Source organism: Littorina saxatilis, linkage group LG7 (genome assembly GCF_037325665.1).
Source record: "Littorina saxatilis isolate snail1 linkage group LG7, US_GU_Lsax_2.0, whole genome shotgun sequence".
Taxonomy (NCBI): Eukaryota; Metazoa; Mollusca; class Gastropoda; order Littorinimorpha; family Littorinidae; genus Littorina; species Littorina saxatilis.
Window position 1 is genome coordinate 24994630 of NC_090251.1, and position 14543 is coordinate 25009172.

At 41.3% G+C, this 14543-nt stretch overlaps 1 long non-coding RNA gene across 1 annotated transcript; it reads right to left on the minus strand.

Annotated features, from left to right (window-relative positions):
- Window positions 1-9274: 9274 nt before the first annotated feature.
- LOC138971003 (uncharacterized) lies at window positions 9275-14261 on the minus strand. Its single transcript, XR_011457140.1, has 3 exons — window positions 14173-14261; window positions 12621-12977; window positions 9275-9816 (listed from the first exon to the last, which is right to left on the minus strand). It is a non-coding gene; the product is annotated as an uncharacterized lncRNA (long non-coding RNA).
- Window positions 14262-14543: the final 282 nt, after the last annotated feature.

The window sequence follows — 14543 nt, forward strand, 5'->3', positions numbered from 1 at the left end:
CGCATGTGCACTACAATTTGTACTACAAGCCGGCCCCCCTCCTTCACCCTGTTATGTGAAGAATTGTTAAGGATGGTTAAAGGTACTGAACTTGTCAAATCCAGGTGCACGGAGCCCCTGGGGCTTTTAGTCATACCTCAGGCAGCTATCCGTTAGAAGAACTACCAAGTTTCATTGACTTGCACCCAAAGAGTCAAGAACTGCGATTTTTTTACGAATTAATTTCGTACTCGGACCCGGCTGGTCTTGACCTATTTTTGGATCTAAATTTAGATCAGGTAGATCACCACATTATGCACAAAAAGACACGTCACTAAGCAAACTATGTCAGACGTCATCATGAGTTTGTGTAAAACAAAATGGAGGCCGGAATCACTCAGTTGAATCGAACTCGACCAAACACCACGTAATAACTAGGTTAATTTATGCACTCGCGTGAACAAGAAACTGTCGAGCTTCACAGATGTCGTCGTTGGGTAGTTTTGGGTTTGTTTTCTCTTGTACTACCATAGGAGGATTTTTGAACTGTAAATGCACTCAGCTGCAACAAAAACGCAAAACGAAGGCTGTGAGCTGCACTGTGCCTTTAATAAAACTCCCTCAGGTGCAAAGAAATAAGTGCGTTCAGCAGGGGCTGGGTGGGGGGAGGCATGGGGAGCGAAGATGCTACCTGTCCGAGTGATCTATCGTGAACGCCATCGCCGATACGTTTTGTCTAGTACGCATGTACGCTACAACTTATACCACAAGCCCCCCCCCCCCCCCCCCAATGTGAAGAATGGCTAAGGACGGTTAATAAAGCTCCTACAGGAGCAAAAGAATGAGTGCGTTCAGCGCCGGTTAGGGGGGGGGGGGAGGGGGGGGGGGGGTTGTCTTTGTGGTTTTGGCCCCTAAAGGCCTAGCTTCCTTCCCCGGCACGCTATCTTACTTTTGGCCAGTTTATTATTTGGTATAAGACTACGTGTCTCACTAACACACCCCACAGATCAACAACCTCGTCGCTTTCAGTGGAGATTGGGGATGTTGCAAAGAATGAATGTCTTAACGGACGCCAGTGTCACTGTGCATACTCATCCCGCTTTCCACAAGAAGCAGCCAGGCTGTGGACTGTGTTAATGTGTCCAAGTAATGGGGTGTTCTCATCACACGTACAAGAATGGCCATAGGTTTCATATGCAAAATCAAATCGCAAAACAAAGAGTTAAAATAAAAACATTCTGTACAGAAAGTAGCACGGCTGTAGATGCTTGGTTTTTGTACGAGTTGAAGAAAGCATGCATCCCATCAAAAAACAAAAACAATAATTATTTGATGGTGATCATCTCTAAGATGGTTTACAGTAAGGGAAGGTGCCTTTGAGGTGGCCAGCCAGACATCGGAATCGTGGTACATGTATTCCCAAGGCGTCGCAATAGAGAAATAACTCTGTCGGTTTTGTATGGGTTATGAAAGAGTCAATGCTCTTACTTTTACGGGGACAAATAAATGCACACGTGCTCCTTGTCCAGGTGATTCAGATACACCCTTAGTCTCGCCAGTGATTGGCCCGAGTAATGTGTGTCCCTTTAAAACAGGTTGTTCAGAGTAATGTGTGTCCCCTTAAAACAGGTTGTTCAGAGTTATGTGTGTCCCCTTAAAACAGATTGTTCAGAGTAATGTGTGTCCCCTTAAAACAAGTTGTTCAGAGTAATGTGTGTCCCCTTAAAACAGGTTGTTCAGAGTTATGTGTGTCCCCTTAAAACAGATTGTTCAGAGTAATGTGTGTCCCCTTAAAACAGGTTGTTCAGAGTAATGTGTATCCCCTTAAAACAGGTTGTTCAGAGTAATGTGTGACCCCTTAAAACAGGTTGTTCAGAGTTATGTGTGTCCCCTTAAAACAGATTGTTCAGAGTAATGTGTGTCCCCTTAAAACAAGTTGTTCAGAGTAATGTGTGTCCCCTTAAAACAGGTTGTTCAGAGTAATCTGTGTCCCTTTAAAACAGGTTGTTCAGAGTAATGTGTGTCCCCTTAAAACAGGTTGTTCAGAGTAATGTGTGTCCCTTTAAAACAGGTTGTTCAGAGTAATGTGTGTCCCTTTAAAACAGGTTGTTCAGAGTAATGTGTGTCCCCTTAAAACAGATTGTTCAGAGTAATGTGTGTCCCCTTAAAACAGGTTGGTCAGAGTAATGTGTATCCCTTTAAAACAGGTTGTTCAGAGTAATGTGTGTCCCTTTAAAACAGGTTGTTCAGAGTAATGTGTGTCCCCTTAAAACAGGTTGTTCAGAGTAATGTGTGTCCCTTTAAAACAGGTTGTTCAGAGTAATGTGTGTCCCTTTAAAACAGATTGTTCAGAGTAATGTGTGTCCCCTTAAAACAGGTTGTTCAGAGTAATGTGTATCCCCTTAAAACAGGTTGTTCAGAGTAATGTGTGTCCCCTTAAAACTGGTTGTTCAGAGTAATGTGTGTCCCTTTAAAACAGGTTGTTCAGAGTAATGTCTGTCCCCTTAAAACAGGTTGTTCAGAGTAATGTGTGTCCCTTTAAAACAGGTTGTTCAGAGTAATGTGTGTCCCTTTAAAACAGATTGTTCAGAGTAATGTGTGTCCCCTTAAAACAGGTTGTTCAGAGTAATGTGTGTCCCTTTAAAACAGATTGTTCAGAGTAATGTGTGTCCCCTTAAAACAGGTTGTTCAGAGTAATGTGTATCCCCTTAAAACAGGTTGTTCAGAGTAATGTGTGTCCCCTTAAAACAGGTTGGTCAGAGTAATGTGTGTCCCTTTAAAACAGGTTGTTCAGAGTAATGTGTGTCCCCTTAAAACAGGTTGTTCAGAGTAATGTGTGTCCCCTTAAAACCGGTTGTTCAGAGTAATGTGTGTCCCTTTAAAACAGGTTGTTCAGAGTAATGTGTGTCCCCTTAAAACAGGTTGTTTAGAGTAATGTGTGTCCCTTGAAAACAGGTTGTTCAGAGTAATGTGTGTCCCCTTAAAACAGGTTGTTTAGAGTGATGTGTGTCCCTTTAAAACAGGTTGTTCGGAGTAATGTGTGTCCCCTTAAAACAGGTTGTTCACTCTTTCACAACCCACACGTACAAACCCGACCCAGTTATTTTCGGAATTCGTCTAATTCGAGTGTGATGGAGCAGCATATTGTTGAGATGATCTTCTTCTTCTTCTTCTTCTTCGTCGTTCGCTCAGACAGCAACTCCGGAGGCCTTGATGAAGGCTGCTGTACGCCGGAGGCTCTCCATGGGTCCATAGAGTTTGTCCCTCATCGGTGTGTCAGCAGGCCAGGTCTCTGCTCGCAAGTTTTGGTGTGTTGGACAGTCCTGCAGGAAGTGTTCCACTGTCATTGGAGATGTGCCACAGGGGCACGATGCAGAATCACCAATGTGGAATTTGGTATACAGGTGATGTTTGAGTCTGCAATGGCCTGTTCTCAGTCTCACAATGACCACTTGGTCATCTCTTAAACAGACAGTCCTTCCCGTGAACACAGTTCGGCTCATTATCTCTTCTTCTTCTTCTTTTTATATTTTTTTGATATGGGAGATTAATATAGCGCTTGACGTTCTCTAAGCGCTTTACATATCAATTTCTGCCGTGTGAGATGGAATTTTTTACCCAATATATCACGCATTCACATCGGCCAGTATATCTCAAGCCATTACGGCGAATGTTTACTTTTCACGGCCTATTATTCCAAATCGCACGGGTATTTGGTAGACATTTTTTATCTATGCCTATATACATTTTTGCCAGGAAAGACCCTTTTGTCAATCGTGGGATCTTTAACGTGCACACCCCAATGTAGTGTACACGAGGACTGGGTTCTTGCGAACGTCTCAGAGTCCTCCGCTCCCCCCCCCCACCCCCGGGCCCCTATGTAGTTTTGTGATTACATTACTGAGGTGTTGCAACGATATGTAAAGATATATTCAGGTATTACAAGACAGTGGGAACTTTCTTGTAGAAAGCCTTTTCAAACCCTTTGCGTTAAGGGCAGGTGGGCCAGTGCAAAATTGACCAAATCGTTCAAAACACTGTTTTGGGTATTTTAGCAGATTATGTTTCCATAACATACCTATCATCCATGTGTTTCGGTGTTTTTGTCAAAAGTGTCCTATTTATCTGTCAATAAAGACAAAATGTGAACATGTGTGGCATTGATTGTCTTCTGTAGTCGATATTCCCCCGCCAAAAAATGTCTCATTTCAAAGGCTAGTTACGGCTTTGTCCTCAGCAAAACAGTGCATTCACGACATACGAAACTGCGCAGCAGCTCTTGACCAATAACATGACATCAGTGTTTTGATGAATGTTCCATTCACTCAGCCACTAGTCCGTTGCAAAGGCAGCAATCGTAATCGAACGGAAATGTCCTTATTTGGAAGGTACTCGACATCCATTGGTTCGTTTCATAAACCGAAATCGGGAACCAGTTTACTTTGTGAGTGCGCATGCTCAGCTTACGAATTTTGCATACAGAAACTACCGAAGAGACTCTCGGCCATGACGGGAACACCCGAAGTTCACTCGGTTTTACATCCTGGTTACACATCAAACGATCGGTGACAACCGAAAGCGAATTTTTCCTTGAGAAACAATCTTTGATACGATAACAATGGCTCGAAATAAGAAAGAAGACAATGTCTTTATTAGTTCGGTTAGCAACAACAAGTAGTTCCGCTGGTACTAGGCCAAAGTTTGGATTCTGCAGGTGTTTCCGATACAGAGGAAAGCTTTGATCTCCACGCAGATCCACAGGTCGCCATTTCCGAACACGTCATGCAGCACACTTTTTAGGTCTCGGCACTGGCTTGCTTTGCGCTGAATTTGAGTCAGTTTCTGTGCAGTATCTCCTCGACAAGCAAGTTGAGCATTTGCTACGCAAAAAAACAAAAACAGGAGAAAGTATCCAACATCAGTCAGATTATCGGTAATGTTTGGTGGGCCTGCCATTTCACGAACGAAACTGGATCAGCAACTGTTTGTATCAATCTGCACTTTCGTAAATTCCGTCACTGTCTTGACGAACTGTGTAATTTTCTTTACCGCGATACACAGTTCATTGCGAAGAGCTTCCTCAGTAAATCGTTCAGATTCCACGTACGATTTGTTGTCAAAAAACAACTCAAACGAAAGTTTCAAACTCATCATCCTCCATCTTGCTTGTCGAAGCACCAAAGTACTGTATCGATGTAAAAACAAAAGCAGAAAACTTCGAGGAAACCAACAAATCGACGAGATAACGGAAGGAAATAAGCCTCGTTCTGGCTCAAGTAAGTTACCGTTAAAAATACCGTTATTCTCGCATGCAAATACAAACGAGAATCGGGTCATTGATACACGTTTAGCGCTGGGGCAGTATCCCCATGCTGGTTGACAGAGGGAAAGAAGGGATGGACGCATAAATTCTCTGCTGCCGTGCTAAAGGCTAAGTAGTTTGCAATTCAAATAAACTAAGCTGTTCATTCATAACACAGTTTTGTCCTTGTATGTCTGTTTCAATAGTGTTTCTGTGGTGTTCAATCTTCAATGTCGTTTTTCTCAGTTCAGCCATTTTGCCTACGGTTACGTCTTGGGTTACGCGATTTCTCTGGCTGTAATTTAGCTAGAGCAATATTTTCTTTTGTAGTTTGTGCAGAATATAACATTCTGGGGGATTACGAAGGGATTTTGCTGAAATTGTATTATAGTCATACCCAGATTATTTCAAAAAATAATTTCGCAAGCGTTACCCTAAAGTTTGACAGTTGTAACAAAGAAGTGTTCCTAACTCCAAATATAAATATAATAAACAAGATCTGCTTCGTAATCCCCTAGAGCATACCCAGAAGGATAAAATAAAACAATAATTAGAAGTGTGACAATCACATCTGATGAAAATCCGTGTATCTCCTGTACTCCACTTTTGTCTGTATTTTGACTGTTTTTGTCGCGTAAAACAAAAACCAGCAACCGAAAATACAAAAAGTGACTATTCTTTGTCATCATTTGTTCATTTCTTTCATAAAATAACATTCAGACACAATAAAACATTCAAAATAAAAAAAAGGTAGTGCACTGGCCCACCTTAGTTTTTGTTATGGAAATAGCAAATAACCCCTTTTCAAATGCACAACTCTTTCCGTCACGCATTAAAATTATGTGTTTAGTCTTGGACAACAAATCATTGTTACAGAGTTGACGTCAGTTAGTTAGACTATGTTATCTAGTCGGCTTATTCGCGTTAATAAATCATAAGGAAACCTTAGTCTGAAAAAAACCCCAATTTGTGTCCTGGTTGAAAGCTGTAATTAATCCAGAAGGCACCTGCCACTAAAACTACGATGTAAATTTGCAAGTACTCACCTAATTAAGGTAAAAGCCAGACCCGAGATAGTGAGCCGAACCATTTTCACGGGAAAATCTGACTGCAACCAGGGTTTTGGGGTTTTCTTTGATTGTAAGTGCATTTTTAAAGTAAACATGGCATTTCTATATAATTATTTTTGGATTCCGGAAATGATAAAGAATAAGGTATTATCCTTTGTGGATGGAATACTACCATTTTGATTTTAAGTGGAATTTTGACATTTATATAGATCAATCATTCTTTAAGCTTCCAAGCTGAAAAACAATCTAATAGTCCGGGCTTCGTTGAAGATTACTTGACCAAAATTTCAATCATTTTGATCGAAAATTGAGGACGTGACAAGGCCGCCTCAATTTTCAATAAAAGCCGGATATGACTTCATCAAATGCAAAGACATTTTTCGAATGTGGATGTCATCTGGAAGAATGTGTATGTACAATTTCATTAAGATCTTTTGCGTAGTTTTTTTTTAATAGCTCTGTACAGGCAGACATAGAGCCACAGAAAGACACACATTGTCACAAACACAGACTATCTTGTCTAATCTGTATGTCTTTATAACAAATCCGAAACTAGTTGACGTCATTTTTCCACGCAGCGGTCCGGTGAAAAACAATGTTGATAGAGAGGCGAGAATGGGGTATTATATTTATAGTACTGACGGGTGTTATGCAAAACTGACGCTATTGGATACTAGTTCGAAGCATCTGAAATCGAAACAATGTTGTTGCCAATAAGGGGTGGGTGGTGGGTGGAAGGCGTGCGTGTGCGCGCGCGCGTATTTGTATGTATGTGTGTGTGTGTGTGCGTGTGTGTGTGTGTGTGTGTGTGTGCGTGTGTGTGTATGTGAGTGTGTGTGTGTTTGTGTGTGTGTGTGTGTGTGTGTGTGTGTGTGTGTGTGTGTGTGTGTGTGTGTGTGTGTGTCTAAGGCACTGATTCCCTTGGTTCGTGGAGGGTCCGGCAGCTTGCAGAGGCTTTTACTGTTGTGTTTGTTTTGTTATTTGTGTGTGTGTGTGTGTGTGTGTGTGTGTGTGTGTGTGTGTGTGTGTGTGTGTGTGTGTGTGTGTGTGTGTGTGTGTGTGTGTGTGTGTGTGTGTGATATTCCCCTCACTTTTTCGATCAATGTCCAAGATGCATGACGTCTTTTTGGTCTTACAAAAAAATGTGTAGGCGGTACTGTGACGCCCTTTTTACATTTAGTCAAGTTTTGACTAAATGTTTTAACATAGAGGGGGAATCGAGACGAGGGTCGTGGTGTATGTGTGTGTGTCTGTCTGTCTGTGCGTGTGTGTGTGTAGATCGATTCAGACCAAACTACTGGACCGATCTTTATGAAATTTGACATGAGAGTTCCTGGGAATGATATCCCCGGACGTTTATTTCTTTTTTTCGATAAATACTTTTGATGACGTCATATCCGGTATTGCATTTCAGCTTGGTGGCTTAAAAACTAATTAATGACTTTGGTCATTAAAAATCTGAAAATTGTAATAATTTTTTTTTTAATATAAAACGATCCAAATTTACGTTCATCTTATTCTACATCATTTCCTGATTCCAAAAACATATACATATGTTATATTTGGATTAAAAACAAGCTCTGAAAATTAAAAATATAAAAATTATGATCAAAATTAAATTTCCGAAATCGATTTAAAAACAATTTCATCTTATTTCTTGTCGGTTCCTGATTCCAAAAACATATAGATATGATATGTTTGGATTAAAAACACGCTCAGAAAGTTAAAACGAAGAGAGGTACAGAAAAGCGTGCTATGCAGCACAGCGAAACCACTAGCGCGCTGAACAGGCTCGTCAGTTTCACTCCGTTTTGCACAAGCGGCGGACTACGGTCATTGTGAAAAAAAGCAGTGCGTTCAGTTTCATTCTGTGAGTTCCACAGCAGTAGTAATTTCGCCTTACGCGACTTGTTTTCTTCTTCAAAAAAAGATTACATTGATTTTAAATGTGTTCAAACATTCTTTAACTCAGTCGGACTATGGGATTGCATTTCAGCTTGGAAAAAAAATGACAAGTTTGTCCATCAAAATTCGAAATCAAATTAAATTTTGGCTCACATGTTTAAACATGATTTCATATTATTTTTTATCGTCTCATGCATCGAAAAATAGATACACAATTATTTTTGTATTATTATTGAAAACGAGCTACATGTTTTCTGAATAGAAAATCCGTGTGACGCAAATTAGGTTCATTTGGCTTGTGTAACGAACGATTTCTTGACGGCAGGATTTCGCCCAGCCAACGATCCACTTGCCTTGACAAAGAATGCAGTGCGTTTATATCATTCTGTAAGGCCAACAGATTGACTAAAATGTTAATGAACTGATTTCGCTTTTCGCTCCTTGTTGAAACGCTAAAACGTAACGTACCTACACACACACACACACACACACACACACACACACACACACACACACACACACACACACACACGCGCGCGCGCGCACGCAAACAAACACACACACACACGCACACGCACACGCACACACACACACACACACACACACACACACGACATGAAGTGAGAGAGAGAGAGAGAGAGAGAGAGAGAGAGAGAGAGAGAGAGAGAGAGAGAGAGAGAGAGAGAGAGACAGACAGTTAGATAGAAAGAGAGAGAGAAAGAGGGAAAGAGACAAACAGACACTCAGTCAGATAGAAAGAAAGAGAGAAAGGGAGAGAGAGAGAGAAGAGAGAGAGAGAGAGAGAGAGAGAGAGAGAGGAGAGAGAGAGAGAGAGAGAGAGAGAGAGAGAGAGAGAGAGAGAGAGAGAGAGAGAGAGAGAGAGAGAGAGAGAGAGAGAGAGAGAGAGAGAGAGAGAGAGAGAGAGAGAGAGAGAGAGAGAGAGAGAGAGAGAGAGATATTCGTATGCGTGTTCAAAATATCTTACGCACTCACTCATGCAATGAATCAGGACAGTGACTTTCTTCTTTTTAACATGCACTTTATTTTTTCATTTGCACTTCTATGTATTATGACTTTCATGCGACGTAAAATCACTTGGTAAGTCGAGCTGATGATGCGAGGCAACAAATATTGCGAATTGCGCCAAAACATTTGACTGTTAAACTGGAACAAGCTGCTGATCTTTTTTTCGTGCGTATTCAATTTGGCGTAAAAGTTGTATCATTGTTTTACCGGAACCAGCTCCCGATTTGTATTTTGCGTATCTGGTTTAATAGCCTCTTCTTACACAATTATTCTATTTCATTCAAGCTCCTCTGTTGAAAACTGGAACTTGCCGGTTGCTCCCTCCGGCGTAGATTTCGCGTAATGGTTTCTTTGTTTTCATGGCAACTTGCTGTTGGTGGACACACGTCACTGCGTATTTTGCGTACTGGTTTCATTACTCCATTGACACCTACTTGGGTTGTTGTTGGTTCTAGCCAGACGACATGCGTAGTGTATACGTGCCTCGCTGTATTACTGGTTCCTGTCGCTGGTCGAAGGCACCCGTCAGACTTTCTGAAAACAACAACATGATCTTAATTCATTCAAAGAGAGAGAGAGAGAGAGAGAGAGAGAGAGAGAGAGAGAGAGAGAGAGAGAGAGAGAGAGAGAGAGAGAGAGAGAGAGAGAGAGAGAGAGAGAGAGAGAGAGACCGAGGCAGAGATAGAGACCGAGGCAGAGACAGAGACATAGAGACAGACAGGCTGACAGAGAGAGAGATAGAGATGATGATGATGATGGAACTTTATTTTTCAAGGATAGAGGTTTAAGGCGACGCCTTCTCTTACAACCGGTCCTTTTACTTCTAATACAAATGTCTAATAAATGATAAACAAGTAAAGCAGCATGACAAATAAACAAATTAAACGAACGACCCAGCAAACAATCGACAAGTAAGCACAAAATGACAAAGTAAGCAACATACAAATCAAAACCGAAACATGCAACATGTTAATTGAGGTTACACATGCAAAGTGATCGACGGTAAAATTCACACAATACCAACGTTTACACTAAGTGCTTACAATGATTATATGGTGTAAATGATGATGATGATGAAGAAGATGATGATGATGATGATTTGATGATGATAATGATGATGATGATGATGTTGATGATGATGATGGATAATCGCAACATAAATTCCACATAATACATGTAATAAAGAACATATTTTTGTAATTCATAAAGCTTTGCCAATTGTTGACAGCTACTTGCACATGTTAAGACTAGATATAGCCATCTAGGTAGACATATAATGATTATGCAGAGCTTGTTTAAAACTCTTTAGTGGGGTTAATGATCTTATTACAGACGGAATGGAGTTCCACACTATAGAGCCAGAGAAGGCTTGACTAGTTTTGAACAAATCAATCCTGGGTATTGGTGGTAGAAAATTGATAGACCCGTACCTTTCGGTGACTCTGTGAAAGGTCCTGAATATAGTTGGGCACTTCGCCATGATATACTGTATACATCATTACAGTCTTATTAAACTGTAACTGTTTAACTAGTGGCAGGTAGTTTAGATTCTTTAACTTCAAATCAGCTGATAATTGTGGACCATTTAACATGATTTTAGCTGCCCGACGATGTAGAGAGTTTAACTTTTTCATGTGAATATCAGAGACGCCATCCCAAAGAGTTGATGCGTAATTAATATGGGATAAGATGTGGGCATGATAAAATAGTTTTAGTGTTGCGATATCGACATATTGCTTTAACTTTGATAGCAGAAACAAATTCTTGGTTCCTTTTTGACAAATATAATGTACATGAGATTGCCATTTTAATTCTTGATCAACTATCACACCCAAAACACGATGTTCCGTTACCTGCTGAACAGGTTGTGATTCCAGAGAAAGATTTAACTTAAGAGGTCGTGACTGGTGTTTTTGTCTTGTTGTAATAATCATGCTTTTTGTCTTCCCTGGGTGCACTATCATAAAATTCTGGTTACACCAACTGTTGACTTCATTCAGACTAGACTGTAAGGAAACTTCAATTTCTTGAACAGTCCTACAGCTTGTGTGAAGCGTCGAATCATCTGCAAAAAAATCCGTTTTAACTTTGGAATTAGATATATGAAGGGGGAGGTCATTAATGAATACACAAAACAAAATAGGCCCTAAAACTGACCCCTGGGGGACTCCACTCTTTAAACATCCTTCGGGAGATGTTTTACCGTTTATAGAAACATACTGTGTTCTGTTGACAAGATATGATTTAAAGAATGAACACGTTGCGGGATTGTTCTCGTACAATGCGAGTTTATGTAAAAGTAATGTGTGATCTACAAGATCAAAAGCTTTCTTAAAATCAAGAAATACAGCCCCTGATATGTCCGAACGATTAATTGCCGATAGCCAGTTATCACATAGTGATGAAAGAGCTGTACTACAGGAATGTTTCGGACGAAAACCAGGATAAAAGTTGTGAAATAATTTGTACCTGTCCATGTAGTTCAGAAGATTCTTCTGGATGTGCGAGAGAAAGAGAGAAAGAGAGAGAGAGAGAGAGAGAGAGAGAGAGAGAGAGAGAGAGAGAGAGAGAGAGAGAGAGAGAGAGAGAGAGAGAGAGAGAGAGAGAGAGAGAGAGACATAGAGAGACATACTGACCAAAGCGGATCTCTTGCCGCGCTGAAAGTTTATAAGGAATGTGTCAGAATTTGATATTTCTACCGCAAAGCGTGCGTTTTAAAGGCACCCGTGAAAACAGTAAGGCTCGCCATCTCAGATCTGGCCAGGTTTCTACACGGAAAAGGACCATCCTTCCACCTGGACACATACCAAAACTGAACAGCCAAGACGCTCGTTGTTCACAGTGGGAATAATGGTGTTATAACAAAAAGACTTGCCAGATCAGAGACGGTGAACCAAACAGTGTTCAGGAGAAAGAGTTTGCCTTTTGAAGATCCTGTTCCTCCCGATCAAGTGAACTAACACTGATCTGTCAAAAGATCTACAAGGAATCATAACAGCATCCATCGATTAAAAACTATGTAAGAAATGTACAGCCGTCTAAATTTCCTGTCCAGAATTGAGTTTTATAAAAAATAAATAAAAAATAAAATAAAAATTGCTGCCTTATTAATTTCGCGGATTGATATTGACGTCAGTGGAAACATGTATCAGCAAAACATTTCGATTCTGGACAGAAAGCCGCCAGGCTGAAGATGTTGACATGCTCACAAGAGAATTGGTGCTCTGGATGAATTGATGGAATATTGAAATGCTTGATGCGAAATAACATGGCACTGGTGTTAAAAAAAAGTATTTTGTACGGAACATGATCTTGAGCAAGAGTGACCAGAAACTGACCTTTGGGTCGACCCTTCCGTTTCCGCTATTCCATCCACTCTTTAGCCCACTTCCGACGGAGGACACCCCGCTGCCGACGGTCCTGACCCCAGTCTTGACCCCTCTTCCCAAGGTCGTGACCCCAGTCTTGACCCCTCTGCCCAAGGTCGAGACCCCAGTCTTGACCCCTCTGCCCAAGGTCGAGACCCCAGTCCTAACCCCTCTGCCGACGGTTTCTGCCCCTTGCCTCACGCCTCTGCCCACAGTCTCCACCCCACGCCTCAAGCTCCGTCCTATGCTTTCGAAGAAACCGGCTTCTGTCTCCGGCACCAGGACGGCTACCACTACCACTACGGCGAGAAGGTAGACAGCTTTCATCTGGGTAAAGAGAAATGTTAATTTGAGACACGACAAGACCGCCCTACAGTGGGCGAAGAGAGGCAGGACAAGGGAGTATAAGCGCGCGAGCGACTTGGTCTGTGGTGCACGAAGCGAAAAAGTGTGGCACCCAAGTGGGTGGGAGCCAACCGCTGGGTTTGATTGGTTAATATTGAGATTTTGCTTCGTGCACCTCTGCCCTGGATCTTAACATTGAAACTGTCGGTACATCAGGGTGCACGACGCTCAAAGTGGGAGCCACCCATTCGTTGAAATCACAACACATCTCAGTTTGAACCAATCCAACACTGCGGGTGGCTCCCGTTTGGGTGGTAACTTTCTCGTGTACCTCAGCCCTGATGCCCGAAGCAAGGCCATGAAAGATCCGTCTGCAGCAATTGAAACGACCACACACAAATAAATCAAAATGCACACCAATTATACAATAGGTTTGTGAAACGGACAAGCACAAGGATAGATTCACTTGAATTTTGTGGCTCCAGTTTGGTCAACGCAGATCTGACCCGGCGTTTACATGCGATAAGTGCACACCCTTCAACTTGGACACATACCAACATGTCGACGGCCTGAATACTGTCTGGGCATAGTGGGGTTGTTTGGCTGAATCAACAACCTAAATGGCGCTTATATCAATGTACGAGTGGACGTTATTCAGCCATAAAATGTGTATGTGTCCAAGTGGCAGGATGCCTTTATCTCACGCGAAAACCCGAACAGAGCAGTGGTGGCGAATGTGATCGTTTACACAGAAAGATTGTATATTTCACCCTAATTAGATCTGGGGAACCCACAACACCTTTTCTCTGGCTTTGTCCTGAGATAGGAGGGCTTGCAAAAGACGGAGTAATCTCCTTGCGCTATTTACAACAACAAAAAGCAAACTATTTGTTTTCTACAAACATCTTTCCTATTCTAACTGATGGCAATTCTTTGAAATGCATAAAAGGCACAACCCTATTTGGTCTCTATCTCATTTCTTAACTGTATAGTGAAGATATCTATATGGCGCAAATCCTACACTAGCTTTAAGCGCCTCACAAACACATATAAACATTTACTATTTTGAGGTTATTTGTGCTTTATTCTTCTTCTTTTTGTTTTTAGATCTGTGTTATGAGTTTTTCTTTGATTCTTAACTAATATGATACCAATTCCATTCAATAATCAGTCTTACCTTGAGAATCAGAGGTCGACGGTTGCACAAAGAGTCAGTCAGAGAAAGAAACTAAAACATCCAAAGCAACTGACAGTGTACAAGTTTTTATACCAGATTCTGTGTATCTTTAGACGATGTTCATTGGCTAAAAGATTGTTGGGTAGGGGAAGGGCTCCTAATATGGACCACTTGTTTTATGCTGATAACTAGCTTGTTTTCTTGCGAAGAAGTTTCATTTTGTGTTTGGTAGTCCTCTCTTGAGTTAACCGTTAGGCCTAATCAGAGTTAATTAGCTTTGATAGACATTCAGCAAAAATTAAATACAGAAAAATCACAAATGGTCCATATTAGCAGCCTGGGTGCCTTCACGAATCACTGTAAAAAGGCCC